The 27,966-nt window shown below is 56.5% G+C and overlaps 1 long non-coding RNA gene across 5 annotated transcripts in view; it reads left to right on the plus strand.

The window, feature by feature from the left end:
* The first annotated feature begins 21,384 nt into the window (after nt 1-21,384).
* LOC134757165 (uncharacterized) overlaps nt 21,385-27,966 on the plus strand; it is a 76,709-nt gene continuing 70,127 nt past the window's right edge. For 2 of the 5 annotated variants that reach the window (XR_010130850.1, XR_010130853.1), the window contains exon 1: nt 21,385-21,470. This is a non-coding gene — a long non-coding RNA (uncharacterized lncRNA). Of the gene's footprint in view, nt 21,471-21,563; nt 21,797-22,573; nt 22,769-24,830; nt 24,889-25,009; nt 25,770-27,966 lie in introns of those variants that run through there. The other 3 variants (XR_010130852.1, XR_010130848.1, XR_010130851.1) reach the window with 3 other exon arrangements.

A 27,966-nucleotide genomic window follows, 5' to 3' on the forward strand; every position in this document is an offset into this window, starting at 1 on the left:
AGGGTCAGGTCCAGGGCCCAGGATTAGGGTTGTTTTAGGGTCAGGGTCAGGGCCCAGGGTTAGGGTTGTTTTCGGGTCAGGGCCAGGTTCCTGGGTAAGGGTTGTTTCAGTGTCAGGGCCAGGTCCCAGGGTTAGGGTTGTTTTAGAGTCAGGGCCAGGGCCCAGGGTTATGGTTATTTTAGGGTCAGTGCCCAGGGTTAAGGTTGTTTTAGGGTCAGGGCCCAGGGTTAGGGTTGTTTTAGGGTGAGTGCTCATGGTTGGGTTTATTTTAGGGTCAGGGTCAGGGCCTAGGGTTAGGTTTGTTTTAGGGTCAGGGCCAGGGCCCAGGGTTAGGGTTGTTTTAGGGTCACGGCCAGGGCCCAGGGTTAGGCTTGTTTTAGGGTCAGGGCCAGGGCCCAGGGTTAGGGTTGTTTTAGGGTCAGGGCCAGGGCCCAGGATTAGGTTTGTTTTAGGGTCAGGGCCAGGGCCCAGGGTTAGGTTTGTTTTAGGGTCAGGGCCTGGGCCCAGGGTTAGGGTTGTTTTAGGTTCAGGGCCAGGGCCCAGAGTTATGGTTTTTTAGGGTCAGGGCCAGGGCCCAGGGTTAGGATTGTTTTAGGGTCAGGACCTGGGCCCAGGGTTAGGCTTGTTGTAGGTTCAGGGCCAGGGCCCAGGTTTAGGCTTGTTTTAGGGTCAGAGCCAGGGCCCAGGGTTAGGGTTGTTTTATGATCAGGGTTAGGGCCAGGGCCCAGGGTTAGGGTTGTTTTAGGGTCAGGGCGAGGTCCCAGGGTTAGGCTTGTTTTAGGGTCAGGGCCAGGGCCCAGGGTTAGGGTTGTTTTAGGGTCAGGTCCAGGGCCCAGGTTTAGGCTTGTTTTAGGGTCAGGGCCAGGGCCCAGGGTTAGGCTTGTTTTACGGTCAGGGCCAGGGCCCAGGGTTAGGCTTGTTTTAGTGCCAGGGCCCCGGGTTAGGGTTTTTTTAGGTTTGGGGCCCAGGGTTAGGCTTGTTTTAGGATCAGGGCCAGGGCCCAGGGTTAGGCTTGTTTTAGGGTCAGGGACAGGGCCCAGGGTCAGGGTTGTTTTAGGTCAGGGCCAGGGCCCTGGGTTAGTCTTGTTTTAGGGTCAGGGACAGGGCCCACGGTTAGGGTTGTTTTAGGGTCAGGACCAGGGCCCAGGGTTAGGGTTGTTTTAGGGTCAGGTCCTGGGCCTAGGGTTAGGGTTGTTTTAGTGCCAGGGCCCAGGGTTAGGGTTGTTTTAGGGTCAGGGCCAGGGCCCAGGTTTAGGGTTGTTTTAGGTCATGGCCAGGGCCCAGGGATAGGGTTGTTTTAGGGTCAGGGTCAGGGTCCAGTTTTAGGGTTGTTTTAGGGTCAGGGCCAGGGCCCAGGGTTAGGGTTGTTTTACGGTCAGGGCCAGGGCTCAGGGTTAGGGTTGTTTTAGGGTCATGTCCAGGGCCCACGGTTCGGGTTGTTTTAGGGTCAGGTCCAGGGCCCAGGATTAGGGTTGTTTTAGGGTCATGTCCAGGGCCCACGGTTAGGGTTGTTTTAGGGTCAGGGCCAGGGTCCCGGGTAAGGGTTGTTTCAGTGTCAGGGCCAGGTCCCAGGGTTAGGGTTGTTTTAGGGTCAGGGCCAGGGCCCAGGGTTATGGTTATTTTAGGGTCAGTGCCCAGGGTTAAGGTTGTTTTAGGGTCAGGGCCCAGGGTTAGGGTTGTTTTAGGGTGAGTGCCCATGGTTGGCTTTATTTTAGGGTCAGGGCCAGGGCCTAGGGTTAGGTTTGTTTTAGGGTCTGGGCCAGGGCCCAGGGTTAGGGTTGTTTTAGGGTCAGGGCCAGGGACCAGGGTTAGGCTTGTTTTAGAGTCAGGGCCAGGGCCCAGGGTTAGGGTTGTTTTAGGGTCAGGGCCAGGGCCCAGGGTTAGGTTTGTTTTAGGGTCAGGGCCAGGGCCCAGGGTTAGGTTTGCTTTAGGGTCAGGGCCTGGGCCCAGGTTTAGGGTTGTTTTAGGTTCTGGGCCAGGGCCCAGAGCTATGGTTATTTTAGGGTCAGGGCCAGGGCCCAGGGTTAGGATTGTTTTAGGGTCAGGGCCAGAGCACAGGGTTAGGGTTGTTTTAGGGTCAGGGCCAGGGCCCAGCGTTAGGGTTGTTTTAGGGTGAGGGCCAGGGCCCAGGGTTAGGGTTGTTTTATGGTCAGGGCCAGGGCCCAGGGTTAGGCTTGTTTTAGGTTCAGGGCCAGGTCCCAGGGTTAGGCTTGTTTTAGGGTCAGGGCCAGGGCCCAGGGTTAGGCTTGTTTTAGGGTCAGGGCCAGAGCCCTGGGTTAGGGTTGTTTTAGGGTCAGGGCCAGGGACCAGGGTTAGGCTTGTTTTAGGGTCAGGGCCAGGTCCCAGGGTTAGCCTTGTTTTAGGGTCAGGGCCAGGGCCCAGGGTTAGGCTTGTTTTAGGGTCAGGGCCAGGGCCCAGGGATAGGGTTGTTTTAGGGTCAGGGCCAGGGCTCAGGGTTAGGGTTGTTTTAGGGTCAGGGCCAGGGCCCAGGGTTAGGCTTGTTTTAGGGTCAGGGCCAGGGCCCAGGGTTAGGGATGTTTTAGGGTCAGGACCTGGGCCCAGGGTTAGGCTTGTTTTAGTACCAGGGCCCAGGGTTAGGGTTGTTTTAGGGTCAGGGCCAGGGCCCAGGGTTAGGGTTGTTTTAGGTCAGGGCCAGGGCCCAGGGTTAGGGTTGTTTTAGGTCAGGGCCAGGTCCCAGGGTTAGGCTTGTTTTAGGGTCAGGGCCAGGGCCCAGGGTTAGGCTTGTTTTAGGGTCAGGGCCAGGGACCCAGGGTTAGGGATGTTTTACGGTGAGGGCCAGGGCCCAGGGTTAGGGTTGTTTCAGGTTCAGGGTCAGGGTCCAGTTTTAGGGTTGTTTTAGGGTCAGGGCCAGGGCCCAGGGTTAGGGTTGTTTTACGGTCAGGGCCAGGGCTCAGGGTTAGGGTTGTTTTAGGTTCATGTCCAGGGCCCACGGTTAGGGTTGTTTTAGGGTCAGGTCCAGGGCCCAGGATTAGGGTTGTTTTAGGGTCATGTCCAGGGCCCACGGTTAGGGTTGTTTTAGGGTCAGGGCCAGGGTCCCGTGTAAGGGTTGTTTCAGTGTCAGGGCCAGGTCCCAGGGTTAGGGTTGTTTTAGGGTCAGGGCCAGGGCCCAGGGTTATGGTTATTTTAGGGTCAGTGCCCAGGGTTAAGGTTGTTTTAGGGTCAGGGTCCAGGGTTAGGGTTGTTTTAGGTCGAGTGCCCATGGTTGGGTTTATTTTAGGGTCAGGGCCAGGGCCTAGGGTTAGGTTTGTTTTAGGGTCTGGGCCAGGGACCAGGGTTGGGGTTGTTTTAAGGTCAGGGCCAGCGCCCAGGGTTAGGCTTGTTTTAGAGTCAGGGCCAGGGCCCAGGGTTAGGGTTGTTTTAGGGTCAGGGCCAGGGCCCATGGTTAGGTTTGTTTTAGGGTCAGGGCCAGGGCCCAGGGTTAGGTTTGTTTTAGGGTCAGGGCCTGGGCCCAGGGTTAGGGTTGTTTTAGGTTCTGGGCCAGGGCCCAGAGCTATGGTTATTTTAGGGTCAGGGCCAGGGCCCAGGGTTAGGATTGTTTTAGGGTCAGGGCCAGGGCCCAGGGTTAGGGTTGTTTTAGGGTCAGGGCCAGGGCCCAGCGTTAGGGTTGTTTTAGGGTCAGCGCCAGGGCCCAGGGTTAGGGTTGTTTTAGGGTCAGGACCTGGGCCCAGGGTTAGGCTTCTTTTAGTGCCAGGGCCCAGGGTTCGGGTTGTTTTAGAGTCAGGGCCTGGGCCGAGGGTCAGGGTTGTTTTAGGTCAGGGCCAGGGCCCAGGTTTATGGGTGTTTTCGTGTCAGGGCCAGGGCCCAGCGTTAGGGTTGTTTTAGGGTCAGGGCCAGGGCCCAGGGTTAGGCTTGATTTAGGTTCAGGGCCAGGTCCCAGGTTTAGGCTTGTTTTAGGGTCAGGGCCAGGGCCCAGGGATAGGGTTGTTTTTGGGTCAGGGCCAGGGCCCAGGGTTAGGGTTGTTTTAGGGTCAGGGCCAGGGCCCAGGGTTAGGCTTGTTTTAGGGTCAGGGCCAGGGCCCAGGGATAGGGTTGTTTTAGGGTCAGGGCCAGTGCCCAGGTTTAGGCTTGTTTTAGGGTCAGGGCCTGGGCCCAGGGTTAGGGTTGTTTTAGGGTCAGGACCTGGGCCCAGGGTTAGGCTTGTTTTAGTACCAGTGCCCAGGGTTAGGCTTGTTTTAGGGTCAGGGCCTGGGCCCAGGGTTAGGCTTGTTTTAGGGTCAGGGCCAGGGCCCAGGTTTAGGGATGTTTTACGGTCAGGGCCAGGGCCCAGAGTTAGGGTTGTTTTACGGTCAGGGTCAGGGCCCAGGTTTATGGTTGTTTTAGGGTCAGGGCTTGGGCCCAGGGTTAGGGTTGTTTTACGGTCAGGGCCAGGGCTCAGGGTTAGGGTTGTTTTAGGGTCATGTCCAGGGCCAACGGTTAGGGTTGTTTTAGGGTCATGTCCAGGGCCCACGGTTAGGGTTGTTTTAGGGTCAGGTCCAGGGCCCAGGATTAGGGTTGTTTTAGGGTCATGTCCAGGGCCCACGGTTAGGGTTGTTTTAGGGTCAGGTCCAGGGCCCAGGATTAGGGTTATTTTAGGGTCAGGGTCAGGGCCCAGGGTTAGGGTTGTTTTAGGGTCAGGGCCAGGGTCCTGGTTAAGGGTTGTTTCAGTGTCAGGGCCAGGTCCCAGGGTTAGGGTTGTTTTAGGGTCAGGGCCAGGGCCCAGGGTTATGGTTATTTTAGGGTCAGTGCCCAGGTTTAAGGTTGTTTTAGGGTCAGGGCCCAGGGTTAGGGTTTTTTTAGGGTGAGTGCTCATGGTTGGGTTTATTTTAGGGTCAGGGCCAGGGCCTAGGGTTACGGTTGTTTTAGGTCAGGGCCAGGGCCCAGGGTTAGGCTTGTTTTACGGTCAGGGCCAGGGCCCAGGGTTAGGCTTGTTTTAGTGCCAGGGCCCCGGGTTAGGGTTTTTTTAGGTTTGGGGCCCAGGGTTAGGCTTGTTTTAGGATCAGGGCCAGGGCCCAGGGTTAGGCTTGTTTTAGGGTCAGGGACAGGGCCCAGGGTCAGGGTTGTTTTAGGTCAGGGCCAGGGCCCTGGGTTAGTCTTGTTTTAGGGTCAGGGACAGGGCCCACGGTTAGGGTTGTTTTAGGGTCAGGACCAGGGCCCAGGGTTAGGGTTGTTTTAGGGTCAGGTCCTGGGCCTAGGGTTAGGGTTGTTTTAGTGCCAGGGCCCAGGGTTAGGGTTGTTTTAGGGTCAGGGCCAGGGCCCAGGTTTAGGGTTGTTTTAGGTCATGGCCAGGGCCCAGGGATAGGGTTGTTTTAGGGTCAGGGTCAGGGTCCAGTTTTAGGGTTGTTTTAGGGTCAGGGCCAGGGCCCAGGGTTAGGGTTGTTTTACGGTCAGGGCCAGGGCTCAGGGTTAGGGTTGTTTTAGGGTCATGTCCAGGGCCCACGGTTAGGGTTGTTTTAGGGTCAGGTCCAGGGCCCAGGATTAGGGTTGTTTTAGGGTCATGTCCAGGGCCCACGGTTAGGGTTGTTTTAGGGTCAGGGCCAGGGTCCCGGGTAAGGGTTGTTTCTGTGTCAGGGCCAGGTCCCAGGGTTAGGGTTGTTTTAGGGTCAGGGCCAGGGCCCAGGGTTATGGTTATTTTAGGGTCAGTGCCCAGGGTTAAGGTTGTTTTAGGGTCAGGGCCCAGGGTTAGGGTTGTTTTAGGGTGAGTGCCCATGGTTGGCTTTATTTTAGGGTCAGGGCCAGGGCCTAGGGTTAGGTTTGTTTTAGGGTCTGGGCCAGGGCCCAGGGTTAGGGTTGTTTTAGGGTCAGGGCCAGGGACCAGGGTTAGGCTTGTTTTAGAGTCAGGGCCAGGGCCCAGGGTTAGGGTTGTTTTAGGGTCAGGGCCAGGGCCCAGGGTTAGGTTTGTTTTAGGGTCAGGGCCAGGGCCCAGGGTTAGGTTTGCTTTAGGGTCAGGGCCTGGGCCCAGGTTTAGGGTTGTTTTAGGTTCTGGGCCAGGGCCCAGAGCTATGGTTATTTTAGGGTCAGGGCCAGGGCCCAGGGTTAGGATTGTTTTAGGGTCAGGGCCAGAGCCCAGGGTTAGGGTTGTTTTAGGGTCAGGGCCAGGGCCCAGCGTTAGGGTTGTTTTAGGGTGAGGGCCAGGGCCCAGGGTTAGGGTTGTTTTATGGTCAGGGCCAGGGCCCAGGGTTAGGCTTGTTTTAGGTTCAGGGCCAGGTCCCAGGGTTAGGCTTGTTTTAGGGTCAGGGCCAGGGCCCAGGGTTAGGCTTGTTTTAGGGTCAGGGCCAGAGCCCAGGGTTAGGGTTGTTTTAGGGTCAGGGCCAGGGACCAGGGTTAGGCTTGTTTTAGGGTCAGGGCCAGGTCCCAGGGTTAGCCTTGTTTTAGGGTCAGGGCCAGGGCCCAGGGATAGGGTTGTTTTAGGGTCAGGGCCAGGGCCCAGGGTTAGGCTTGTTTTAGGGTCAGGGCCAGGGCCCAGGGTTAGGCTTGTTTTAGGGTCAGGGCCAGGGCCCAGGGATAGGGTTGTTTTAGGGTCAGGGCCAGGGCCCAGGGTTAGGCTTGTTTTAGGGTCAGGGCCAGGGCCCAGGTTTAGGGTTGTTTTAGGGTCAGGACCTGGGCCCAGGGTTAGGCTTGTTTTAGTACCAGGGCCCAGGGTTAGGTTTGTTTTAGGGTCAGGGCCAGGGCCCAGGGTTAGGGTTGTTTTAGGTCAGGGCCAGGGCTCAGGGTTAGGGTTGTTTTAGGGTCATGTCCAGGGCCCACGGTTAGTGTTGTTTTAGGGTCATGTCCAGGGCCCACGGTTAGGGTTGTTTTAGGGTCAGGTCCAGGGCCCAGGATTAGGGTTGTTTTAGGGTCAGGGTCAGGGCCCAGGGTTAGGGTTGTTTTCGGGTCAGGGCCAGGTTCCTGGGTAAGGGTTGTTTCAGTGTCAGGGCCAGGTCCCAGGGTTAGGGTTGTTTTAGAGTCAGGGCCAGGGCCCAGGGTTATGGTTATTTTAGGGTCAGTGCCCAGGGTTAAGGTTGTTTTAGGGTCAGGGCCCAGGGTTAGGGTTGTTTTAGGGTGAGTGCTCATGGTTGGGTTTATTTTAGGGTCAGGGTCAGGGCCTAGGGTTAGGTTTGTTTTAGGGTCTGGGCCAGGGCCCAGGGTTAGGTTTGTTTTAGGGTCAGGGCCAGGGCCCAGGGTTATGGTTATTTTAGGGTCAGTGCCCAGGGTTAAGGTTGTTTTAGGGTCAGGGCCCAGGGTTAGGGTTGTTTTAGGGTGAGTGCTCATGGTTGGGTTTATTTTAGGGTCAGGGTCAGGGCCTAGGGTTAGGTTTGTTTTAGGGTCTGGGCCAGGGCCCAGGGTTAGGCTTGTTTTAGGGTCAGGGCCAGGGCCCAGGGTTAGGCTTGTTTTACGGTCAGGGCCCCGGCCCAGGTTTAGGGATGTTTTACGGTGAGGGCCAGGGCCTAGGGTTAGGGTTGTTTCAGGGTCAGGGCCAGGGCCCAGGGTTAGGGTTGTTTTAGGTTCAGGGCCAGTGCCCAGGGTTAGGGTTGTTTTAGGGTCATGGCGAGGGCCCAGGGTTAGGGTTGTTTTAGGGTCAGGGCCAGGGCCCAGGGTTAGGCTTGTTTTAGGGTCAGGGCCAGGGCCCTGGGTTAGGCTTGTTTTAGGGTCAGGGCCAGGGCCCATGGTTAGGCTTGTTTTAGGGTCAGGGCCTGGGCCCAGGGTTAGGGATGTTTTACGGTCAGGGCCAGGGCCCAGGGTTAGGGTTGTTTTAGGGTCAGGGTCAGGGCCCAGGTTTAGGGTTGTTTTAGGGTCAGGGCCAGGGCCCAGGGTTAGGGTTGTTCTACGGTCAGGGCCAGGGCTCAGGGTTAGGGTTGTTTTAGGGTCATGTCCAGGGCCCACGGTTAGTGTTGTTTTAGGGTCATGTCCAGGGCCCACGGTTAGGGTTGTTTTAGGGTCAGGTCCAGGGCCCAGGATTAGGGTTGTTTTAGGGTTAGGGTCAGGGCCTAGGGTTAGGGTTGTTTTCGGGTCAGGGCCAGGTTCCTGGGTAAGGGTTGTTTCAGTGTCAGGGCCAGGTCCCAGGGTTAGGGTTGTTTTAGAGTCAGGGCCAGGGCCCAGGGTTATGGTTATTTTAGGGTCAGTGCCCAGGGTTAAGGTTGTTTTAGGGTCAGGGCCCAGGGTTAGGGTTGTTTTAGGGTGAGTGCTCATGGTTGGGTTTATTTTAGGGTCAGGGCCAGGGCCTAGGGTTAGGTTTGTTTTAGGGTCAGGGCCAGGGCCCAGGGTTAGGGTTGTTTTAGGGTCACGGCCAGGGCCCAGGGTTAGGCTTGTTTTAGGGTCAGGGCCAGGGCCCAGGGTTAGGGTTTTAGAGTCAGGGCCAGGGCCCAGGGTTAGGGTTTTAGGCTCAGGGCCAGGGCCCAGGGTTAAGGTTTTAGGCTCAGGGCCAGGGCCCAGGGTTAGGGTTTTAGGCTCAGGGCCAGGTCCCACGGTTAGGGTTTTAGGGTCAGGGCCAGGGCCCAGGGTTAGGGTTTTAGGCTCAGGGCCAGGGCCCAGGGTTAGGGTTTTAGGCTCAGGACCAGGTCCCAGGGTTAGGGTTTTAGGGTCAGGGCCAGGGCCCATGGTTAGGGTTTTAGGCTCAGGGTCAGGGCCCAGGGTTAGGGTTTTAGGATCAGTGTCAGGGCCCAGGGTTAGGGTTTTAGGGTCAGGGCCAGGGCGCTGGGTTAGGGTTTTAGGGTTATGGCCAGTGCCCAGGGTTAGGGTTTTAGGGTCAGGGCCTGGGCCCAGGGTTAGGGTTTTAGGGTCATGGCCAGGGCCCAGGGTTAGGGTTTTAGGGTCAGGGCCAGGGCCCAGGGTTAGGGTTGTTTTAGGGTTGTTTTAGGGTCAGGACCTGGGCCCAGGGTTAGGCTTGTTTTAGTGTCAGGGCCCAAGGTTAGGGTTGTTTTAGGGTCAGGGCCACGGCTCAGGGTCAGGGTTGTTTTAGGTCAGGGCCAGGGCCCAGCATTAGGGTTGTTTTAGGGTCAGGGCCAGAGCCCAGGTTTAGGGGTGTTTTAGGGTTTCGGCCAGGTCCCAGTGTTAGGGTTGTTTTAGGGTCTGGGCCCAGGGTTAGGGTTGTTTTAGGGTGAGTGCCCATGGTTGGGTTTATTTTAGGGTCAGGGCCAGGCCCAGGGTTAGGTTTGTTTTAGGGTCAGGGCCAGGGCCCAGGGTTAGGCTTGTTTTAGGGTCAGGGCCAGGGCCCAGGGTTAGGGTTGTTTTAGGGTCATGGCCAGGGCCCAGGTTTAGGGTTGTTTTAGGGTCAGGGCCAAGGCCAAGGGTTAGGCTTGTATTAGGGTCAGGTCCAGGGCCCACGGATAGGCTTGTTTTAGGGTCAGGGCCAGGGCCCAGGGTTAGGCTCGTTTTAGGGTCAGGGCCAGGGCCCAGGGTTAGGCTTGCTTTAGGGTCAGGGCCAGGGCCCAGGGTTAGGCTTGCTTTAGGGTCAGGGCCAGGGCCCAGGGTTAGGGTTGTTTTAGGGTCAGGGCCAGGGCGCAGCGTTAGGGTTGTTTTAGGTTCAGAGCCAGGGCCCAGGGTTAGGGTTGTTTTAGGGTCAGGACCTGGGCCCAGGGTTAGGCTTCTTTTAGTGCCAGGGCCCAGGGTTCGGGTTGTTTTAGGGTCAGGGCCAGGGCCCAGGGTCAGGGTTGTTTTAGGTCAGGGCCAGGGCCCAGATTTAGGGGTGTTTTAGCGTCAGGGCCGGGGCCCAGCGTTAGGGTTGTTTTAGGGTCAGGGCCAGGGCCCAGGGTTAGGCTTGTTTTAGGTTCAGGGCCAGGTCCCAGCGTTAGGCTTGTTTTAGGGTCAGGGCCAGGGCCCAGGGTTAGGCTTGTTTTAGGGTCAGGGAAAGGGCCCAGGTTTAGGGTTGTTTTAGGTTCACGGCCAGGGACCAGGGTTAGGCTTGTTTTAGGGTCAGGGCCAGGGCCCAGGGTTAGGCTTGTTTTAGGGTCAGGGCCAGGGCCCAGGGTTAGGCTTGTTTTAGGGTCAGGGCAAGGGCCCAGGGATAGGGTTGTTTTAGGGTCAGGGCCAGGGCCCAGGGTTAGGCTTGTTTTAGGGTCAGGGCCAGGGCCCAGGGTTAGGCTTGTTTTAGGGTCAGGGCCAGGGCCCAGGGATAGGGTTGTTTTAGGGTCAGGGCCAGGGCCCAGGGTTAGGCTTGTTTTAGGGTCAGGGCCAGGGCCCAGGTTTAGGGTTGTTTTAGGGTCAGGACCTGGGCCCAGGGTTAGGCTTGTTTTAGTACCAGGGCCCAGGGTTAGGTTTGTTTTAGGGTCAGGGCCAGGGCCCAGGGTTAGGGTTGTTTTAGGTCAGGGCCAGGGCTCAGGGTTAGGGTTGTTTTAGGGTCATGTCCAGGGCCCACGGTTAGTGTTGTTTTAGGGTCATGTCCAGGGCCCACGGTTAGGGTTGTTTTAGGGTCAGGTCCAGGGCCCAGGATTAGGGTTGTTTTAGGGTCAGGGTCAGGGCCCAGGGTTAGGGTTGTTTTCGGGTCAGGGCCAGGTTCCTGGGTAAGGGTTGTTTCAGTGTCAGGGCCAGGTCCCAGGGTTAGGGTTGTTTTAGAGTCAGGGCCAGGGCCCAGGGTTATGGTTATTTTAGGGTCAGTGCCCAGGGTTAAGGTTGTTTTAGGGTCAGGGCCCAGGGTTAGGGTTGTTTTAGGGTGAGTGCTCATGGTTGGGTTTATTTTAGGGTCAGGGTCAGGGCCTAGGGTTAGGTTTGTTTTAGGGTCAGGGCCAGGGCCCAGGGTTAGGGTTGTTTTAGGGTCACGGCCAGGGCCCAGGGTTAGGCTTGTTTTAGGGTCAGGGCCAGGGCCCAGGGTTAGGGTTGTTTTAGGGTCAGGGCCAGGGCCCAGGATTAGGTTTGTTTTAGGGTCAGGGCCAGGGCCCAGGGTTAGGTTTGTTTTAGGGTCAGGGCCTGGGCCCAGGGTTAGGGTTGTTTTAGGTTCAGGGCCAGGGCCCAGAGTTATGGTTTTTTAGGGTCAGGGCCAGGGCCCAGGGTTAGGATTGTTTTAGGGTCAGGACCTGGGCCCAGGGTTAGGCTTGTTGTAGGTTCAGGGCCAGGGCCCAGGTTTAGGCTTGTTTTAGGGTCAGAGCCAGGGCCCAGGGTTAGGGTTGTTTTATGATCAGGGTTAGGGCCAGGGCCCAGGGTTAGGGTTGTTTTAGGGTCAGGGCGAGGTCCCAGGGTTAGGCTTGTTTTAGGGTCAGGGCCAGGGCCCAGGGTTAGGGTTGTTTTAGGGTCAGGTCCAGGGCCCAGGTTTAGGCTTGTTTTAGGGTCAGGGCCAGGGCCCAGGGTTAGGCTTGTTTTACGGTCAGGGCCAGGGCCCAGGGTTAGGCTTGTTTTAGTGCCAGGGCCCCGGGTTAGGGTTTTTTTAGGTTTGGGGCCCAGGGTTAGGCTTGTTTTAGGATCAGGGCCAGGGCCCAGGGTTAGGCTTGTTTTAGGGTCAGGGACAGGGCCCAGGGTCAGGGTTGTTTTAGGTCAGGGCCAGGGCCCTGGGTTAGTCTTGTTTTAGGGTCAGGGACAGGGCCCACGGTTAGGGTTGTTTTAGGGTCAGGACCAGGGCCCAGGGTTAGGGTTGTTTTAGGGTCAGGTCCTGGGCCTAGGGTTAGGGTTGTTTTAGTGCCAGGGCCCAGGGTTAGGGTTGTTTTAGGGTCAGGGCCAGGGCCCAGGTTTAGGGTTGTTTTAGGTCATGGCCAGGGCCCAGGGATAGGGTTGTTTTAGGGTCAGGGTCAGGGTCCAGTTTTAGGGTTGTTTTAGGGTCAGGGCCAGGGCCCAGGGTTAGGGTTGTTTTACGGTCAGGGCCAGGGCTCAGGGTTAGGGTTGTTTTAGGGTCATGTCCAGGGCCCACGGTTCGGGTTGTTTTAGGGTCAGGTCCAGGGCCCAGGATTAGGGTTGTTTTAGGGTCATGTCCAGGGCCCACGGTTAGGGTTGTTTTAGGGTCAGGGCCAGGGTCCCGGGTAAGGGTTGTTTCAGTGTCAGGGCCAGGTCCCAGGGTTAGGGTTGTTTTAGGGTCAGGGCCAGGGCCCAGGGTTATGGTTATTTTAGGGTCAGTGCCCAGGGTTAAGGTTGTTTTAGGGTCAGGGCCCAGGGTTAGGGTTGTTTTAGGGTGAGTGCCCATGGTTGGCTTTATTTTAGGGTCAGGGCCAGGGCCTAGGGTTAGGTTTGTTTTAGGGTCTGGGCCAGGGCCCAGGGTTAGGGTTGTTTTAGGGTCAGGGCCAGGGACCAGGGTTAGGCTTGTTTTAGAGTCAGGGCCAGGGCCCAGGGTTAGGGTTGTTTTAGGGTCAGGGCCAGGGCCCAGGGTTAGGTTTGTTTTAGGGTCAGGGCCAGGGCCCAGGGTTAGGTTTGCTTTAGGGTCAGGGCCTGGGCCCAGGTTTAGGGTTGTTTTAGGTTCTGGGCCAGGGCCCAGAGCTATGGTTATTTTAGGGTCAGGGCCAGGGCCCAGGGTTAGGATTGTTTTAGGGTCAGGGCCAGAGCACAGGGTTAGGGTTGTTTTAGGGTCAGGGCCAGGGCCCAGCGTTAGGGTTGTTTTAGGGTGAGGGCCAGGGCCCAGGGTTAGGGTTGTTTTATGGTCAGGGCCAGGGCCCAGGGTTAGGCTTGTTTTAGGTTCAGGGCCAGGTCCCAGGGTTAGGCTTGTTTTAGGGTCAGGGCCAGGGCCCAGGGTTAGGCTTGTTTTAGGGTCAGGGCCAGAGCCCTGGGTTAGGGTTGTTTTAGGGTCAGGGCCAGGGACCAGGGTTAGGCTTGTTTTAGGGTCAGGGCCAGGTCCCAGGGTTAGCCTTGTTTTAGGGTCAGGGCCAGGGCCCAGGGTTAGGCTTGTTTTAGGGTCAGGGCCAGGGCCCAGGGATAGGGTTGTTTTAGGGTCAGGGCCAGGGCTCAGGGTTAGGGTTGTTTTAGGGTCAGGGCCAGGGCCCAGGGTTAGGCTTGTTTTAGGGTCAGGGCCAGGGCCCAGGGTTAGGGATGTTTTAGGGTCAGGACCTGGGCCCAGGGTTAGGCTTGTTTTAGTACCAGGGCCCAGGGTTAGGGTTGTTTTAGGGTCAGGACCAGGGCCCAGGGTTAGGGTTGTTTTAGGTCAGGGCCAGGGCCCAGGGTTAGGGTTGTTTTAGGTCAGGGCCAGGTCCCAGGGTTAGGCTTGTTTTAGGGTCAGGGCCAGGGCCCAGGGTTAGGCTTGTTTTAGGGTCAGGGCCAGGGACCCAGGGTTAGGGATGTTTTACGGTGAGGGCCAGGGCCCAGGGTTAGGGTTGTTTCAGGTTCAGGGTCAGGGTCCAGTTTTAGGGTTGTTTTAGGGTCAGGGCCAGGGCCCAGGGTTAGGGTTGTTTTACGGTCAGGGCCAGGGCTCAGGGTTAGGGTTGTTTTAGGTTCATGTCCAGGGCCCACGGTTAGGGTTGTTTTAGGGTCAGGTCCAGGGCCCAGGATTAGGGTTGTTTTAGGGTCATGTCCAGGGCCCACGGTTAGGGTTGTTTTAGGGTCAGGGCCAGGGTCCCGTGTAAGGGTTGTTTCAGTGTCAGGGCCAGGTCCCAGGGTTAGGGTTGTTTTAGGGTCAGGGCCAGGGCCCAGGGTTATGGTTATTTTAGGGTCAGTGCCCAGGGTTAAGGTTGTTTTAGGGTCAGGGTCCAGGGTTAGGGTTGTTTTAGGTCGAGTGCCCATGGTTGGGTTTATTTTAGGGTCAGGGCCAGGGCCTAGGGTTAGGTTTGTTTTAGGGTCTGGGCCAGGGACCAGGGTTGGGGTTGTTTTAAGGTCAGGGCCAGCGCCCAGGGTTAGGCTTGTTTTAGAGTCAGGGCCAGGGCCCAGGGTTAGGGTTGTTTTAGGGTCAGGGCCAGGGCCCATGGTTAGGTTTGTTTTAGGGTCAGGGCCAGGGCCCAGGGTTAGGTTTGTTTTAGGGTCAGGGCCTGGGCCCAGGGTTAGGGTTGTTTTAGGTTCTGGGCCAGGGCCCAGAGCTATGGTTATTTTAGGGTCAGGGCCAGGGCCCAGGGTTAGGATTGTTTTAGGGTCAGGGCCAGGGCCCAGGGTTAGGGTTGTTTTAGGGTCAGGGCCAGGGCCCAGCGTTAGGGTTGTTTTAGGGTCAGCGCCAGGGCCCAGGGTTAGGGTTGTTTTAGGGTCAGGACCTGGGCCCAGGGTTAGGCTTCTTTTAGTGCCAGGGCCCAGGGTTCGGGTTGTTTTAGAGTCAGGGCCTGGGCCGAGGGTCAGGGTTGTTTTAGGTCAGGGCCAGGGCCCAGGTTTATGGGTGTTTTCGTGTCAGGGCCAGGGCCCAGCGTTAGGGTTGTTTTAGGGTCAGGGCCAGGGCCCAGGGTTAGGCTTGATTTAGGTTCAGGGCCAGGTCCCAGGTTTAGGCTTGTTTTAGGGTCAGGGCCAGGGCCCAGGGATAGGGTTGTTTTTGGGTCAGGGCCAGGGCCCAGGGTTAGGGTTGTTTTAGGGTCAGGGCCAGGGCCCAGGGTTAGGCTTGTTTTAGGGTCAGGGCCAGGGCCCAGGGATAGGGTTGTTTTAGGGTCAGGGCCAGTGCCCAGGTTTAGGCTTGTTTTAGGGTCAGGGCCTGGGCCCAGGGTTAGGGTTGTTTTAGGGTCAGGACCTGGGCCCAGGGTTAGGCTTGTTTTAGTACCAGTGCCCAGGGTTAGGCTTGTTTTAGGGTCAGGGCCTGGGCCCAGGGTTAGGCTTGTTTTAGGGTCAGGGCCAGGGCCCAGGTTTAGGGATGTTTTACGGTCAGGGCCAGGGCCCAGAGTTAGGGTTGTTTTACGGTCAGGGTCAGGGCCCAGGTTTATGGTTGTTTTAGGGTCAGGGCTTGGGCCCAGGGTTAGGGTTGTTTTACGGTCAGGGCCAGGGCTCAGGGTTAGGGTTGTTTTAGGGTCATGTCCAGGGCCAACGGTTAGGGTTGTTTTAGGGTCATGTCCAGGGCCCACGGTTAGGGTTGTTTTAGGGTCAGGTCCAGGGCCCAGGATTAGGGTTGTTTTAGGGTCATGTCCAGGGCCCACGGTTAGGGTTGTTTTAGGGTCAGGTCCAGGGCCCAGGATTAGGGTTATTTTAGGGTCAGGGTCAGGGCCCAGGGTTAGGGTTGTTTTAGGGTCAGGGCCAGGGTCCTGGTTAAGGGTTGTTTCAGTGTCAGGGCCAGGTCCCAGGGTTAGGGTTGTTTTAGGGTCAGGGCCAGGGCCCAGGGTTATGGTTATTTTAGGGTCAGTGCCCAGGTTTAAGGTTGTTTTAGGGTCAGGGCCCAGGGTTAGGGTTTTTTTAGGGTGAGTGCTCATGGTTGGGTTTATTTTAGGGTCAGGGCCAGGGCCTAGGGTTACGGTTGTTTTAGGTCAGGGCCAGGGCCCAGGGTTAGGCTTGTTTTACGGTCAGGGCCAGGGCCCAGGGTTAGGCTTGTTTTAGTGCCAGGGCCCCGGGTTAGGGTTTTTTTAGGTTTGGGGCCCAGGGTTAGGCTTGTTTTAGGATCAGGGCCAGGGCCCAGGGTTAGGCTTGTTTTAGGGTCAGGGACAGGGCCCAGGGTCAGGGTTGTTTTAGGTCAGGGCCAGGGCCCTGGGTTAGTCTTGTTTTAGGGTCAGGGACAGGGCCCACGGTTAGGGTTGTTTTAGGGTCAGGACCAGGGCCCAGGGTTAGGGTTGTTTTAGGGTCAGGTCCTGGGCCTAGGGTTAGGGTTGTTTTAGTGCCAGGGCCCAGGGTTAGGGTTGTTTTAGGGTCAGGGCCAGGGCCCAGGTTTAGGGTTGTTTTAGGTCATGGCCAGGGCCCAGGGATAGGGTTGTTTTAGGGTCAGGGTCAGGGTCCAGTTTTAGGGTTGTTTTAGGGTCAGGGCCAGGGCCCAGGGTTAGGGTTGTTTTACGGTCAGGGCCAGGGCTCAGGGTTAGGGTTGTTTTAGGGTCATGTCCAGGGCCCACGGTTAGGGTTGTTTTAGGGTCAGGTCCAGGGCCCAGGATTAGGGTTGTTTTAGGGTCATGTCCAGGGCCCACGGTTAGGGTTGTTTTAGGGTCAGGGCCAGGGTCCCGGGTAAGGGTTGTTTCTGTGTCAGGGCCAGGTCCCAGGGTTAGGGTTGTTTTAGGGTCAGGGCCAGGGCCCAGGGTTATGGTTATTTTAGGGTCAGTGCCCAGGGTTAAGGTTGTTTTAGGGTCAGGGCCCAGGGTTAGGGTTGTTTTAGGGTGAGTGCCCATGGTTGGCTTTATTTTAGGGTCAGGGCCAGGGCCTAGGGTTAGGTTTGTTTTAGGGTCTGGGCCAGGGCCCAGGGTTAGGGTTGTTTTAGGGTCAGGGCCAGGGACCAGGGTTAGGCTTGTTTTAGAGTCAGGGCCAGGGCCCAGGGTTAGGGTTGTTTTAGGGTCAGGGCCAGGGCCCAGGGTTAGGTTTGTTTTAGGGTCAGGGCCAGGGCCCAGGGTTAGGTTTGCTTTAGGGTCAGGGCCTGGGCCCAGGTTTAGGGTTGTTTTAGGTTCTGGGCCAGGGCCCAGAGCTATGGTTATTTTAGGGTCAGGGCCAGGGCCCAGGGTTAGGATTGTTTTAGGGTCAGGGCCAGAGCCCAGGGTTAGGGTTGTTTTAGGGTCAGGGCCAGGGCCCAGCGTTAGGGTTGTTTTAGGGTGAGGGCCAGGGCCCAGGGTTAGGGTTGTTTTATGGTCAGGGCCAGGGCCCAGGGTTAGGCTTGTTTTAGGTTCAGGGCCAGGTCCCAGGGTTAGGCTTGTTTTAGGGTCAGGGCCAGGGCCCAGGGTTAGGCTTGTTTTAGGGTCAGGGCCAGAGCCCAGGGTTAGGGTTGTTTTAGGGTCAGGGCCAGGGACCAGGGTTAGGCTTGTTTTAGGGTCAGGGCCAGGTCCCAGGGTTAGCCTTGTTTTAGGGTCAGGGCCAGGGCCCAGGGTTAGGCTTGTTTTAGGGTCAGGGCCAGGGCCCAGGGATAGGGTTGTTTTAGGGTCAGGGCCAGGGCTCAGGGTTAGGTTTGTTTTAGGGTCAGGGCCAGGGCCCAGGGTTAGGCTTGTTTTAGGGTCAGGGCCAGGGCCCAGGGTTAGGGATGTTTTAGGGTCAGGACCTGGGCCCAGGGTTAGGCTTGTTTTAGTACCAGGGCCCAGGGTTAGGGTTGTTTTAGGGTCAGGGCCAGGGCCCAGGGTTAGGGTTGTTTTAGGTCAGGGCCAGGGCCCAGGGTTAGGGTTGTTTTAGGTCAGGGCCAGGTCCCAGGGTTAGGCTTGTTTTAGGGTCAGGGCCAGGGCCCAGGGTTAGGCTTGTTTTAGGGTCAGGGCCAGGGACCCAGGGTTAGGGATGTTTTACGGTGAGGGCCAGGGCCCAGGGTTAGGGTTGTTTCAGGTTCAGGGTCAGGGTCCAGTTTTAGGGTTGTTTTAGGGTCAGGGCCAGGGCCCAGGGTTAGGGTTGTTTTACGGTCAGGGCCAGGGCTCAGGGTTAGGGTTGTTTTAGGGTCATGTCCAGGGCCCACGGTTAGGGTTGTTTTAGGGTCAGGTCCAGGGCCCAGGATTAGGGTTGTTTTAGGGTCATGTCCAGGGCCCACGGTTAGGGTTGTTTTAGGGTCAGGGCCAGGGTCCCGTGTAAGGGTTGTTTCAGTGTCAGGGCCAGGTCCCAGGGTTAGGGTTGTTTTAGGGTCAGGGCCAGGGCCCAGGGTTATGGTTATTTTAGGGTCAGTGCCCAGGGTTAAGGTTGTTTTAGGGTCAGGGTCCAGGGTTAGGGTTGTTTTAGTTTGAGTGCCCATGGTTGGGTTTATTTTAGGGTCAGGGCCAGGGCCTAGGGTTAGGTTTGTTTTAGGGTCTGGGCCAGGGCCCAGGGTTAGGGTTGTTTTAAGGTCAGGGCCAGCGCCCAGGGTTAGGCTTGTTTTAGAGTCAGGGCCAGGGCCTAGGGTTAGGGTTGTTTTAGGGTCAGGGCCAGGGCCCATGGTTAGGTTTGTTTTAGGGTCAGGGCCAGGGCCCAGGGTTAGGTTTGTTTTAGGGTCAGGGCCTGGGCCCAGGGTTAGGGTTGTTTTAGGTTCTGGGCCAGGGCCCAGAGCTATGGTTATTTTAGGGTCAGGGCCAGGGCCCAGGGTTAGGATTGTTTTAGGGTCAGGGCCAGGGCCCAGGGTTAGGGTTGTTTTAGGGTCAGGGCCAGGGCCCAGCGTTAGGGTTGTTTTAGGGTCAGCGCCAGGGCCCAGGGTTAGGGTTGTTTTAGGGTCAGGACCTGGGCCCAGGGTTAGGCTTCTTTTAGTGCCAGGGCCCAGGGTTCGGGTTGTTTTAGAGTCAGGGCCTGGGCCGAGGGTCAGGGTTGTTTTAGGTCAGGGCCAGGGCCCAGGTTTATGGGTGTTTTCGTGTCAGGGCCAGGGCCCAGCGTTAGGGTTGTTTTAGGGTCAGGGCCAGGGCCCAGGGTTAGGCTTGATTTAGGTTCAGGGCCAGGTCCCAGGTTTAGGCTTGTTTTAGGGTCAGGGCCAGGGCCCAGGGATAGGGTTGTTTTTGGGTCAGGGCCAGGGCCCAGGGTTAGGGTTGTTTTAGGGTCAGGGCCAGGGCCCAGGGTTAGGCTTGTTTTAGGGTCAGGGCCAGGGCCCAGGGATAGGGTTGTTTTAGGGTCAGGGCCAGTGCCCAGGGTTAGGCTTGTTTTAGGGTCAGGGCCTGGGCCCAGGGTTAGGGTTGTTTTAGGGTCAGGACCTGGGCCCAGGGTTAGGCTTGTTTTAGTACCAGTGCCCAGGGTTAGGCTTGTTTTAGGGTCAGGGCCTGGGCCCAGGGTTAGGCTTGTTTTAGGGTCAGGGCCAGGGCCCAGGTTTAGGGATGTTTTACGGTCAGGGCCAGGGCCCAGAGTTAGGGTTGTTTTACGGTCAGGGTCAGGGCCCAGGTTTATGGTTGTTTTAGGGTCAGGGCTTGGGCCCAGGGTTAGGGTTGTTTTACGGTCAGGGCCAGGGCTCAGGGTTAGGGTTGTTTTAGGGTCATGTCCAGGGCCAACGGTTAGGGTTGTTTTAGGGTCATGTCCAGGGCCCACGGTTAGGGTTGTTTTAGGGTCAGGTCCAGGGCCCAGGATTAGGGTTATTTTAGGGTCAGGGTCAGGGCCCAGGGTTAGGGTTGTTTTAGGGTCAGGGCCAGGGTCCTGGTTAAGGGTTGTTTCAGTGTCAGGGCCAGGTCCCAGGGTTAGGGTTGTTTTAGGGTCAGGGCCAGGGCCCAGGGTTATGGTTATTTTAGGGTCAGTGCCCAGGTTTAAGGTTGTTTTAGGGTCAGGACCCAGGGTTAGGGTTTTTTTAGGGTGAGTGCTCATGGTTGGGTTTATTTTAGGGTCAGGGCCAGGGCCTAGGGTTACGGTTGTTTTAGGTCAGGGCCAGGGCCCTGGGTTAGTCTTGTTTTAGGGTCAGGGACAGGGCCCACGGTTAGGGTTGTTTTAGGGTCAGGACCAGGGCCCAGGGTTAGGGTTGTTTTAGGGTCAGGTCCTGGGCCTAGGGTTAGGGTTGTTTTTGTGCCAGGGCCCAGGGTTAGGGTTGTTTCAGGGTCAGGGCCAGGGCCCAGGGTTAGGGTTGTTTTAGGTCATGGCCAGGGCCCAGGGATAGGTTTGTTTTTGGGTCAGGGCCAGGGCCCAGGGTTAGGGTTGTTTTAGGGTCAGGGCCAGGGCCCAGGGTTAGGCTTGTTTTAGGGTCAGGTCTTGGGCCCACGGTTTGGCTTGTTTTAGGGTCAGGGCCAGGGCCCAGGATTAGGCTTGTTTTAGGGTCAAGGACAGGGCCCAGGTTTAGGGTTGTTTTAGGGTCAGGGCCAGGGCCCAGGGTTAGGCTTGTTTTAGGGTCAGAGCCAGGGCCCAGGGTTAGGGTTGTTTTAGGGTCAGGGCCAGTGCCCAGGGTTAGTGTTGTTTTAGGGTCAGGGCCATGGCCCAGGGTTAGGGTTGTTTTAGGGTCAGGGCCAGGGCCCAGGGTTAGGGTTGTTTTAGGGTCAGGACATGGGCCCAGGTTTAGGCTTGTTTTAGTGCCAGGGCCCAAGGTTAAGGTTGTTTTAGGGTCAGGGCCAGGGCCCAGGGTCAGGGTTGTTTTAGGTCAGGGCCAGGGCCCAGCATTAGGGTTGTTTTAGTGTCAGGGCCAGGGCCCAGGTTTAGGGGTGTTTTAGGGTCAGTGCCAGGGCCCAGGATTAGGCTTGTTTTAGGGTCAGCGCCAGGGCCCAGGGATAGGGTTGTTCTAGGGTCAGGTCCAGGGCCCAGGGTTAGGGTTGTTTTAGGGTCAGGGCCAGGGCCCAGGGATAGGGTTGTTTTAGGGTCAGGGTCAGGGCCCAGGTTTAGGGTTGTTTTAGGGTCAGGGCCAGGGCCCAGTGTTAGGGTTGTTTTACGGTCAGGGCCAGGGCTCAGGGTTAGGGTTGTTTTAGGGTCATGTCCAGGGCCCAGGGTTATGGTTGTTTTAGGGTGAGGGCCAGGGCCCAGGGTTAGGCTTGTTTTAGGGTCAGGGCCAGGTCCCAGGGTTAGGGTTGTTTTAGGTTCAGTGCCAGGGTTCAGGGTAAGGGTTGTTTCAGTGTCAGGGCCAGGGCCCAGGGTTAGGGTTGTTTTAGGTTCAGGGCCAGGGCCCAGGGTTATGGTTATTTTAGGGTCAGTGCCCAGGGTTACAGTTGTTTTAGGGTCAGTGCCCAAGATTAGGGTTGCTTTATGGTCAGGTCCAGGGCCCAGGGTTAGGCTTGTTTTAGGGTCACGGCCAGGGCCCAGGTTTAGGCTTGTTTTAGGGTCAGTGCCAGGGCCCAGGTTTATGGTTGTTTTAGTGTCATGGCCAGGGCCCAGGGTTAGGCTTGTTTTAGTGCCAGGGCCCAGGGTTAGGGTTGTTTTAGGGTCAGGGCCAGGGCCCAGGTTTAGGCTTGTTTCAGGTTCAGGTCCGGGGCCAGGGTTAGGGTTGTTTTAGGGTGACGGCCGGGGCCCAGTGTTAGGGTTGTTTTAGGGTCAGGTCCGGGGCCCAGTGTTAGGGTTGCTTTAGGGTCAGGGCCGGGGCCCAGGTTTAGGGTTGTTTAAGGTCAGGGCCGGGACCCAGGTTTGGGGTTTTAGGCTCAGGACCAGGGCCTAGTGTTAGGGTATTAGTGTCAGGGCCCAGGGTTAGGGTTTTAGGGTCAGGGCCCAGGGTTAGGGTTTTAGTGTCAGGGCCCAGGTTTAGGGTGATTTCCAGGAAGTGACCTCACAATGACTCAAGCTACCACTTACTGTTGATTGTGACGAAATGCCAGCTGAGGCACATGCCTTGGGAGCTAAGTGGTTGCTGCCCTTGACTACTGTGAAGACTGGTGTGGGAAGGGTCGCTTTAATGCACTTGAGCTGGGGTCCCCAACCCCTGAGCCATGGAGCCGTAAGGAGCCACACAGCAGGTGAGTGGTGTCGAGTGAGGGAGTGAGGGAAGCTTCGTCTGTATTTCCTGCCTCTCCCCTTTGCTCACATTCCCGCTTGAGCTCCACCTTCTCAGATGAGCAGCAGCATTAGATTCTCATAGGAGAACGCACCCTGTTGTGAACCGTGCATGTGAGGGATCTAGGTTGCGCTGTTCTTATGAGAATCTAATACCTATTGATCTGTCACTTTCTCCCATCACGCTCAGGTGGGACCATCCAGTTTCAGGAAAACAAGCTTAACATGCCCACTGATTCTACATTATGGTGAGTTCTATAATTATTTTATTATATATTCCAGTGTAATAATGGAAATGAAGTGCCTAATCAACGTAAATGTGCTTAAATCTTTTGGCCCAGCTCCTACCTCCCGGCAGCCTTGCCAGGCCCAGAACTCTCTCCAGTCAGCCTCTACAGACCAAGCTCATGACTCACAATGGCCTATTTAGGCCCATACCCTACCTCACGGCAGTCTCCGCAGATGAGCCTACTGCCTCACAACAGCCTCCACAGGCACAGCTCCATCGTTACAATGGCCTCTTTAGACCCAGCTCCTGCCTCCCAGCCTTCTCTCCAGGCCCTGAACTTTCTCCGTAAGTTGAGGTAGCTGGGACTGTAGGTATACATGACGATACTTGGCTAATTTTTAAATTGTTTTGCAGACATGGGGTCTCACTTTGTTGGCCAGGCTGCTGTCAAACTAATGGCCTCAAGTGACCCTTCCACCCCTGCCTCCCATCCTCGAGGTATGTGCCACCACTAGGAGCACTTGTTCAATTTTCTAAAGAAAAAATTTCTAAAGTAAGGCTGTGGGATGATGGCAGGAAGATAAAAGAAAAACAGAAGAATAAGTTAAAATGACTTATTCACACATATTCTTTTGACAGCAAGAAGAACTGTTAGTATATACATTCCTTACAAACAAACAAATGGCAGATAAACAATGTTGTATAGGAACTTCAACACACACTGTACAATATTCCCACTTTGCTGACATAAGTTATGGAAATTTCGTGGTTTCCTTGAGTGTCGCTACCAGTATTTTGCTTCTCTGATGATTTTTATCAACTTCCTCATCTGTTAACTTCTCTCCAAAGTATGTCATGTCACGACATGCTGCCGCTGCACGAACACGGCCAGTGTCTTCCTATTAAACATGTAGAATGCTTTCCTAATTTCTCTTTTTACTCTCTGTCTTTGTGTTCTGCATTTTCCTTACTTTTATTGTCAGAAACTCCAGAAAGTCAATCGTACTAATTTATCATGATTTGCTTTATTAATTTATACTTTGCTTATATGGAATTTTGCCCAACAGACCTCATTACAATTTCTAACCTGTTTTATTTTGTTTTTTTTTTTTTCTGAGACAGGGTCTCCCTCTGTTGTCCGAGGCTGGAGGGTAGTAGTGCTATCGCAGCTGACTGCAGCCTCAACCTTCCAGGCTGAAGCGATCCTCCCATCTCAACCTCCCACGTGGCTGAGACTACAGGTGCTTGCCACTACGCCCAACTAATATTTGGTATTTTCGTACACGTGGATTCCAGAGGGGTGACAGCGAAACGTGAGTAAGCATGGATTTTGGTATATGCAGAGATGGGCGGCTGTAACTAATTCTGTATACTGAGGGACGGCAACTGTATATGTTTTTACAATTACGCTGTAGGATACATACTGTTGCATAGCCTTGAAAATAATAATTTTTAATGGAGTGGAAGAATAATAATAATACTGCTAAAAGTAGCAGCTGGCCAGGTGTGGTGGCTCACACTGGTAATCGCAACACTTTGGGAGGCTGAGGCAGGAGGATGGCTTGAGGCCAAGAGTTTGCGATAGGCCTTGGAAACAAAGGGGGAGTCACCATCCCTACAGAAAAATACATGAATTAGCCTAGTGTGGTGGCACGTTCCTGTAGTCCCAGCTACTTGGGAGGCTGAGGTGGGAGGATCACTCAAGCCCAGGGAGGCTGAGACTGCAGTGAGTCATGATCAGGCCTCTGCACTCCAGCCTGGGTGACAGAGTGAGACCCTGTCTCAAAACAACAAAAAAGTAGCAGCTAACATCAACTGACCTTTTATACCAGGTGCCTATTGATACCATAGTTTAATTTCTTAGAACTGTTTCTTATTTCACTTACCAACTCTGTCTTCAGTTACTCCCAGATTTTTACTGTGTGTGTACAGATGACCTTTTGTTTAGATTGAATTGTCTCCCCAGAAGTAAGATTACTGTGAGTCATGGTGAATGGACATTCTCATTACCCTTGATGTAAATTGACAGGGTTTTGGGTGCCTCCCAGCTATAATCTTAGCACTTTGGGAGGCTAAGAGAGGAGGATTGCTTGAGGCCAAGAGTTGGAGGAGGCAGTATGGCAGTATGGTGAGACCCTGTCTCCATTATTTTAAAAAATTGACAAGCTTTACCCAGGAAGGCTTATACACAATTTAAACACCCCTCATAGTATAAGAAAGTGCCCATTTCACTGCACCTTTGCCAGCACAGGGTATTATAATTTAGTAAGTCATTTTTTGTTTGATTATTTTAAATAGATAAAAGACCTCATATTACTTTACTTGTCACATTTCAACATCTTTCCTTAGCTTATTAGCTCTACCTCTTTTCTGTCTGTAAATGGTTGTTGTTGTTTTGTTCTTTGAGACAGGGTCTTGCTCTGTCACCAGGCTAGACTGTAGTGGCATAATCATGCCTCGCTGCAGCCTTGACCTCCCAGGCTCAAACTTCAGCATTCCGAGTAGCTGGGACTACAAGTGTGCACCACCACTCCCAGCTAACTTTTTTCTTCTTTTGGATAGAGACAGGTTCTCACTGTGTTGTCCAGACCGGTCTCTAGCTCCTGGCCTTAAGCAATCCTCCTGCATTAGCTTCTCAAATTGCTGGAATTTCAGGCATGAGCCACCATGCCTGGCCTGGGCTAGTCCTGTATTCTCTAGAGTTCTCTTTACTTTGTGCTAGCCAATCTCTCATTATGCTGTTCACCTGTTATAATGAATAATTCTCCGTATTAAATTTTACCACTTTAAACTTTTGAGTGGTTTATGCTTCCTGATTGGACTCTGACTAATACGTTAGGAAGGGTCCCAGGAGATAAACCCACACAGATGGGATTTGGGCATAGGTTTGGTTTCCCAGGGGGCAGTGCTGAGCTCTTTGCCAGTGGGAAATGGGATGCTGGTGATTTCCAGGAAGTGACCTCACAGTGACTCAAGCTACCACTTACTGTTGATTGTGACGAAATGCCAGCTGAGGCACATGCCTTGGGAGCTAAGTGGTTGCTGCCCTTGACCACTATGAAGACTGGTGTGGGAAGGGTCGCTTTGGATGCACTTGAGCAGGGGTCCCCAACCCCTGAGCCATGGAGCCGTAGGGAGCCACACAGCAGGAGGTGAGTGGTGTCGAGTGAGGGAGTGAGGGAAGCTTCGTCTGTATTTACAGCCACTCCCCTTTGCTCACATTCCCGCTTGAGCTCCACCTTCTCAGATGAGCAGCAGCATTAGATTGTCATAGGAGAACGCACCCTGTTGTGAACCATGCATGTGAGGGATCTAGGTTGCGCTGTGCTTATGAGTATCTAATACCTATTGATCTGTCACTTTCTCCCATCACGCTCAGGTGGGACCATCCAGTTTCAGGAAAACAAGCTTAACACGCCCACTGATTCTACATTATGGTGAGTTGTATAATCATTTTATTATATATTGGATATATAATACGTATATATATTTATATATATGTAATAATGGAAATAAAGTGCCTAATAAATGTAAATGTGCTTAAATCTTTTTAAGCAGATTCTTCAGGCCCAGCATCTGCCTCACTGTGGACTCCCCAAGCCAAGCTCCCAACCTTTCAGCAGCTTCTACACACCCAGCTCCCGCCTGCCAGTGGCCTCTTCAGGCCCATGGGGCTCATTCCTCACAACAGCCTTTCCAGTCCCAGTTTTTCCCTTCCGGCGGCCTCTCCGGGCTGAGAACCTCCTCAAGTCGGCCTCTCCAGACTCACTTGCACCCTCCAGGCGTCCTCTCCGGGCCAAGCTCCTCTTCCTGGCTGCGTCTCCAGGCCTGACTCCTGCCTCTCAACAACCTCTTTGGACTCAGTGCCTACCCATCTCCTGGCGTCCTTGGTCGGCCCACAGCTTCCTCAAGCCAAGCTCCCCAGGCCCAGGTCAGGCCTCACGGTGCCCCCTCCACGATGAGCTCCTGCCCTCCAATGGCACCTGCAGGCCCCAAATGGTCTCCGGTCGGTGGGCTCCTCCACGCCAAGCTTGGGCCTCCCGGTGACCTCTGCAGGCCCAAGTTGTCCTGAAGTCGGCATCTCCCAGCCATGCCTCCCAGCAAGTAAGCAAGCTCTTTTGGCTCAACTCCTGCCCAGCTCCCAACCGCCTTTGTAGGTCCCGAACTTTCTCCAGCCAAGTTCTTTGGGCCTCATTCCTGCCGCCCGGTGGCCTGTACGGGCCCAGCAATGGTTGGAGAACGGCCTCTGCAGGTCCCGCTCTTGCCTCCCAGGGGCCTCTCCAGGCCCAGCTCTTGCCCCCACGGCGGCCACCTGGGGCCAAGTCCCTGCCTGCCTCCCAGCAGCCCGCATGCGGCCCAGCTCCTCCCTCACGGTGGCCTGTTGATGCCCATGCCTCTGGTACCCTGCCCAGAGGCATGAGCCCCTGCCACACACTGGCTCCTCCCACGCTGAGAGAGGTCAGCGTGAGCCCTTGCCTCACACCGGCCCCTCCCATCCTGAGAGAGGTCAGCGTGAGCCCCTTGACTCACACTGGCTCCTCCCACGCTGAGAGAGGTCAGCGTGAGCCCTTGCCTCACACCGGCCCCTCCCATGCTGAGAGAGGTCGGCGTGAGCCCTTGACTCACACCGGCCCCTCCCACGGTGAGAGAGGTCAGCGTCAGCCCCTTGCCTCACACCGGCCCCTCCCACGCTGAGAGAGGTCGGCGTGAGCCCTTGCCTCACACCGGCCCCTCCCACGCTGAGAGAGGTCAGCGTCAGCCCCTTGCCTCACACCGGCCCCTCCCACGCTGAGAGAGGTTGGCGTGAGCCCCTTGCCTCACACCGGCCCCTCCCACGCTGAGAGAGGTCGGCGTGAGCCCTTGCCTCACACCGGCCCCTCCCACGCTGAGAGAGGTCAACGTGAGCCCCTTGCCTCACACCGGCCCCTCCCACGCTGAGAGAGGTCGGCGTGAGCCCTTGCCTCACACCGGCCCCTCCCACGCTGAGAGAGGTCAACATGAGCCCCTTGCCTCACACCGGCCCCTCCCACGCTGAGAGAGGTCAACATGAGCCCCTTGCCTCACACCGGCCCCTCCCACGCTGAGAGAGGTCAACATGAGCCCCTTGCCTCACACCGGCCCCTCCCACGCTGAGAGAGGTCGGCATGAGCCCCTTGCCTCACACCGGCCCCTCCCACGCTGAGAGAGGTCAGCCTGAGCCCTTGCCTCACACCGGCCCCTCCCACGCTGAGAGAGGTCAGCGTGAGCCCCTTGCCTCACCCCGGCCCCTCCCATGCTGAGAGAGGTCGGCGTGAGCCCTTGCCTCACACCGGCCCCTCCCATGCTGAGAGAGGTCGGCGTGAGCCCCTTGCCTCACACTGGCCCCTCCCACGCTGAGAGAGGTCGGCGTGAGCCCTTGCCTCACACCGGCCCCTCCCATGCTGAGAGAGGTCGGCGTGAGCCCCTTGCCTCACACCGGCCCCTCCCACGCTGAGAGAGGTCGGCGTGAGCCCTTGCCTCACACCGGCCCCTCTCACGCTGAGAGAGGTCAGCGTGAGCCCCTTGCCTCACACGGGCCCCTCTCACTCTGACAGAGGTCGGCCTGAGCCCTTGTCTCACACCGGCCCCTCCCACGCTGAGAGAGGTCGGCATGAGCCCCTTGCCTCACACGGGCCCCTCTCACTCTGACAGAGGTCAGCCTGAGCCCTTGTCTCACACCAGCCCCTCCCACGCTGAGAGAGGTCGGCATGAGCCCCTTGCCTCACACGGGCCCCTCTCACTCTGACAGAGGTCAGCCTGAGCCCTTGTCTCACACCGGCCCCTCCCACGCTGAGAGAGGTCAGCATGAGCCCTTGCCTCACACCGGCCCCTCCCACGCTGAGAGAGGTCAGCATGAGCCCCTTGCCTCACCCCGGCCCCTCCCATGCTGAGAGAGGTCGGCGTGAGCCCTTGCCTCACACCGGCCCCTCCCATGCTGAGAGAGGTCGGCGTGAGCCCTTGCCTCACACCGGCCCCTCCCACGCTGAGAGAGGTCGGCGTGAGCCCTTGCCTCACACCGGCCCCTCCCACGCTGAGAGAGGTCAGCGTGAGCCCCTGCCTCAACAGGCCACCGTGAGGGAGGAGCAGGGTCGCACGCGGGCTGCTGTGAGGCAGGCAGCGACTTGGGCCTGGGAGGTCGTGGTGGGGTGAGAGCTGGGCTTGGAGACTCCCCTGGGAGGCAACAGCGGGGCCTACAGACTCTGTTCTCCAGCCGGAGCTGGGACTGTTCAGGTACTGGGAGGTGGGATGTGGGTCTGAAGAGCTTGGTTGCAGAAACTTCGGGGTCTACAAACGCAGGCGGGAGCTGAGCCAAAAAAGCTTGTTTGCTGGGAGGCGGGAGATGCAGCCAGGAGAAACAGCTGTGCCTGCAGAGGCCGCCATGCGGGAGGCGGAGGCCGGGCCTCCTCAAATCGGCCTCTCCAGACCCACTTGCAGCCTCCCGGCATCCTCTCCGGGCCCAGCTCTTCCTCCCAGCTGCGTCTCCAGGCCTGACTCTG

Source organism: Gorilla gorilla, chromosome 15, assembly GCF_029281585.2.
Source record: "Gorilla gorilla gorilla isolate KB3781 chromosome 15, NHGRI_mGorGor1-v2.1_pri, whole genome shotgun sequence".
Lineage (NCBI taxonomy): Eukaryota > Metazoa > Chordata > Mammalia > Primates > Hominidae > Gorilla > Gorilla gorilla.